The sequence below is a fragment of the Myotis brandtii genome, unplaced genomic scaffold, assembly GCF_000412655.1.
Source record: "Myotis brandtii unplaced genomic scaffold, ASM41265v1 scaffold403, whole genome shotgun sequence".
In the NCBI taxonomy this organism is placed as follows: domain Eukaryota; kingdom Metazoa; phylum Chordata; class Mammalia; order Chiroptera; family Vespertilionidae; genus Myotis; species Myotis brandtii.
In genome coordinates this window covers 54,141-59,154 of record NW_005365474.1, presented here as the reverse complement: position 1 = coordinate 59,154, position 5,014 = coordinate 54,141, and the positions used below count along the sequence as shown (strand labels likewise).

Below are 5,014 nucleotides of genomic sequence, written 5' to 3'. Positions count from 1 at the left end.
TATATAGATTGATTGATTGATTTCAGAGAGGAAGGGAGAGGGAGAGTGAGATGGAAACATCAGTGATGAGAGAGAATCATGGATGGGCTGCCTCCTGCACGCCCCACATTGGGGATCGAGCCGGCAACCTGGGCCTGTGCCCTGACCGGGAATCGAACCCTGACCTCCTGGTTCATAGGTCGGCGCTCAACCACTGGGCCACGCCAGGGGCCCAGCATTGAAAAGGGATAAAGTTCATCTTCATCACAGGGGTCGCTAGATCTCGAAAGGGTGATGTGGAGAAAAGCGAGTTCCAGAAGGCGTGGCAATAGCTCGATATCATCACGGGGGCAGTGACAGGACAGACCTGGCCTCATCCAGCGTCCATCCTGGAAGGAAGAAACAGCAGACAGGCGTGGCGAGGACGGGGAACGTATGAGACAGTGATGATCGCTGTGGTGAACAACGCAGCAGGTGAGGACGATGCGAGGACGCGGGAGGTCAGAGGAAGGGGTGACAGGGCGGTGGGGTGACCCGCAGGCCTTCCCTAAGACCTGCTGGAGGGGAGGGGAGGGGCCCCACAGAGAGCTGAGGGGCGAGGACCCCAGGGAGAAGGCCTGGCCAGTGCACAGGCCCTGAGCCGGGAGGGACAGCAAGGAGGCCTGTGGCTGGAGAGGGCGGCTCAGAGGGGGTGGGCGGGGCTCACGTTTTGACTGTCCGTCTGTATAAACAAGGGTGTTGGGAGGAGTGCGAGGGGCCCTTGTACGAAGAACAACGGTTGCTTCTCTTCCGCAAGAGGAACGTGAGAGGCAGACGGCGGGCCGTCGGGTGGGACAGGCTTTCTGTGAAAGAGACGTTCATTCTGCATCCGTGTCACCGCAGGAGAGTCTGGTCTAAGGAGAGAGGATGGAAAAGGTCCTAAGGACACAGAAGCCTGTAACGGGGCATCACAGGACGTCCCAGAGGCTGAGACAGGCCTGGGGCACTCTATCTATCTATCCATCTATCCATCTATCCATCTATGTCTAGATATCTGCATAGTTATATATAGATTTGGATCTAGTATCTATATCAGTGATGGCGAACCTATGACACGCGTGTCAGAGGTGACACGCAAACTCATTTTTTTGGTTGATTTTTCTTTGTTAAATGGCATTTAAATATATAAAATAAATATCAAAAATATAAATCTTTGTTTTACTATGGTTGCAAATATCAAGAAATTTCTATATGTGACACGGCACCAGAGTTAAGTTAGGGTTTTTCAAAATGCTGACACGCCGAGCTCAAAAGGTTCGCCATCACTGATCTATATCATACGTAGCATAGTATCTATATAGTATCTATATCTCTGTACTATTTATCTATACACAGATAGATATAGATATTTATATATGGATATCTAGCTACACACATAATTTTGAAAGTATATATGTGAAAAATTTTAGTATACAGTATATATTTTCTACTATATATTTAAACACACACACACACACACATATATATATATATAAATTTCAGTATATATATATTTTTCAGGGATTCAAAATTGAGGTACATTTTAAATGCCTGCTCTTAAATGAACCTACTCTTGTAAGACACAGCCGTCGCCAGCGCAACCTCACCGTGCTATTTATAGGGTAATTGCAGGGTGTGCTGATTTCCCGGGGCCGCCGTCACAAATACCACGAAGCAGGTGCCCTCACATAACAGACATGCGTTCTTCCCCCGTCCCGTCCCGGGTCCCCCAGTCGGGGTGTCTGCAAGGCCGGGCCCTCCCGGGAGGCTCTGGGGAGACTGGCCCAGGCTTGTCTCTGAGCTCCTGGCACGGCGGGGGGGGGGGGGGCGCCCCGACGTACTCCTCTGACATCCCCCCCCCCGAGTCTTCACGTGGTCATCCCTCGGTGTGTCCGTATCCTAACCTCCTCCTCCTCCTCGAAGGGCACCTGACCCTCATAGTCGGCTTTAAAAAACAAGCACACATATTTTTATTGATTTCGGAGAGGGCGAAGAGGGAGAGAGAGATAGAAGCATTCATGATGAGAGAGAATCATGGGTCGGCTGCCTCCTGCACGCCCCGCACTGGGGATGGAGCCTGCGACCCAGGCCTGTGCCCTGACGGGAATCCAACCCTGACCTCAGGTTCAGAGGTCGATGCTCAACCACGGAGCCACGCCAGCCGGGCAGATGGCAGCAGTTCAAGTCCTTTTTTTCCTGGATGACGAGGGTGCCGAAACGGAAGTCACCAGTCCTCGGTGAGAAGGATCCCATCCTGTTTCCACTCACGTGCGTGAAGACGTTCAATAGTTCTCTGAAAGACAGGCCACGGGCATGTGTCGTGGGCAGGATAGTGGCCATTTCCAAAGACGGCCACGGGAACGCTGGTTCTGTTCCCTTCCTTGGCGAGTGGACTTTGGAGATGTGACCAGTGACACGGACCTCGAGGTGCAGAGAATGTCCAGGGGAACTGGTCGGATCACCGGAGGCCTTCGAAGCAGAGACCTGGGTGTGGTCCGAGTGGAAGATGTTCCACGGAGGGAGAGAGTCAGCGCTCGGCGGTTCCTCTGGCTTCGAAGGGGGAGGAAGGGGCCATGAGCCACGGTACGTGGGCGCCTCCAGGAGCCGTGAGAGGGAAGGAACCGGATTCTCTCCTAAAGCCCCAGGAAGGACTGATGTTAGCCACTGAGACACGGGCCCCAGGACCGCAAGATAATAAGTTTGTGTTGTTTTAAGGCACCAAGTTTGCAGTGATTTGCGACAACAGCTACAGGAGACTAATAAACACAATATGCGATCTCATAAAGCTATCTCCAGATCATGTGTCCGGCCCCATCTTTAAAAGGGGTAGCCTAGCCCTAGCAGTTTGGGCTCAGTGGGTAGAACATCGGCCTGCGGACTGAAGGATCTGGGTTCGATCCCAGTCAAGGGCATGTACCTCGGTTGCAGGCTCCTCCCCAGCCCAGGTCCTGGTTGGGGCTCGGGCAGGAGGCAACCAATCGATGTGTTTCTCTCACATTGGTGTTTCTCTCTATCTCTCCCCCTCCCTCCCACTCTCCCTAAAAATCCTTGGGTGAGGACTAAAAAAAAAAAAATAATAATAAATAAAAGGGGCAGCCTATTTCTTAACTTTGCATAATGATAAGTTAAACAAGGCTACTGCATCTCCAAAGACCGTAGAGGCTTCTTCCCATTTAAATTTACCTTCTGGGTGCAGAATCAGGAGAAAAGGTGAATTCTAACCAGGTCTTCAACTTACGATCAAACACTCCTGTGGTCAACGGACAACCGCTGTCAGTTCTTCAGGGGTCTGAATTGAAACGGACTCTTAAAATTCCCCTACTATTACTTTACGTGCAAGAAAAATAAACGACGCCCAGCCTGTGTGGCCCCGTGGTTGAGCGTCGACCTAAGAACCGGGAGGTCACGGTTTGATCCCCGGTCAGGGCACGATCCCCAGTGTGGGGCGTGCAGAAGGCAGCCGATCAGTGATTTTCTCTCATCATTGATGTTTCTTTTTTGTTGTTGTTCATCCTCACCCGAGGATATTATCCCATGATTTTTAGAGAGAGTGGAAGGGAGGGGGAGAGACAGAGAGAGACATCGATGTGATAGAGACACACCCATGGGTTGCCTCCCGCACGAGCCCCGACCGGGGCCAGGGGTCGAGCCTGCAATGGAGGTAAGTGCCCTGGACCAGAATCGAACCCAGGACCCTTCAGTCCGAGGGCCGACGCTCTATCCATGGAGCCAAACAGGCTAGGGCTCATCTCTGATATTTCTCTCTCTCCCTCTCCCTTCCTCTCTGAACTCAATGAAAATATATTTTAAAAAATTAATAAAATAAGTGAGAACCACAGAATTTTAAAATAGGCTGGCATCTTAAGAGGCTCCCATCCCAGCGGTGGGTGGCGGCCGCAGGCCTCCTCGCAGGGGTCAGGGGAGGCTGTGGGAGCATTTGTGTACACAGGCGGGCACTTGTAAACCGAAGCCAGTCATGTGCCCGAGAGAGGGCACTCCTGGGGAGGAAGAAGGTGGCGTTCACCACGGGCAACCTCGTCCATTCAGCACCTTCCTGAAAGGTGTCAATGTGCCGGACAGAAACCCCTGGGGTCCCTCCTTACCGGTGGGGGACCCGTGTTGCTTTAAGGCACCGACTTTGTGCTGATTTGTTTCAACAGCCATAGGAGACTATGCGACAACATGCGACCTCATGAAGCTGTTTCCAGATCATGCATCTGGCTCCATCTTCAATGTTTGTACGTTTCATGCTGTTTTTCCCCCATACCTATATTTACCTATGATGCAGCATAATTTATAAATTAGGCCAGTGAGAGATTAACAACGAGTAATAAAGTAGAAAATTATAATAAGAGACGTGACTGTGGTCCCTCGCTCCCTAAATGTGTAATCGTGCTAGCCTCACCTTTTCACCTAAACCAGTGGTCGGCAAACTGCGGCTCGAGAGCCACATGCGGCTCTTTGGCCCCTTGAGTGCGGCTCTTCCTAAGCCTTAGGAGTACCCTAATTAAGTTAATAACAATGTACCTACCTATATAGTTTAAGTTTAAAAAATTTGGCTCTCAAAAGAGATTTCAATCGTCCTACTGTTGATATTTGGCTCTGCTGACTAATGAGTTTGCCGGCCACTGACCTAAACGAAGCCCTTTAAGGCTTCTCTCTGGCACATCCGAGCTGCCAGCGTCACAGATCGAAGATGGGCGCGCTGCCTGCTCCCCGCGCGGGCCGTTTTCGGTTCTATTCCTTCACTGCCCGGCCCTCAAGCCTTGTGGGCATTGCTCGACCTCTTCTCCTTTTCGGATCCTAAAGACCAGGCCTGCTCAGGGTGCGTGCACGCGAAGCGGCACCCAGCTCATTCCCATCGCCTCGCTACCTCTGCCATCAACGTGGTCACTATTTTCTAAAAAGAAAACGAGTGGGAAAGCACCAACACGGAGGCAAATCCAGAAGGGACGAAGGGCACTTCCCAGCTGGAGATCAGAGTGAGCACAGCTCGAGGGCTCCGCCCCAGCCCCGT

The 5,014-nt window shown here is 51.7% G+C and overlaps 1 protein-coding gene and 1 long non-coding RNA gene across 2 annotated transcripts in view; one reads left to right on the top strand and one right to left on the bottom strand.

The window, feature by feature from the left end:
• STX2 (syntaxin 2) overlaps positions 1 to 5,014 on the top strand; it is a 32,464-nt gene that overhangs the window by 14,577 nt on the left and 12,873 nt on the right. The gene's annotated exons all lie outside the window — the stretch shown is intronic.
• Positions 160 to 4,956, bottom strand: LOC106727318. The gene is made up of 3 exons (XR_001363487.1): positions 4,631 to 4,956; positions 686 to 872; positions 160 to 432 (listed from the first exon to the last, which is right to left on the bottom strand). It is a non-coding gene; the product is annotated as an uncharacterized LOC106727318 (long non-coding RNA).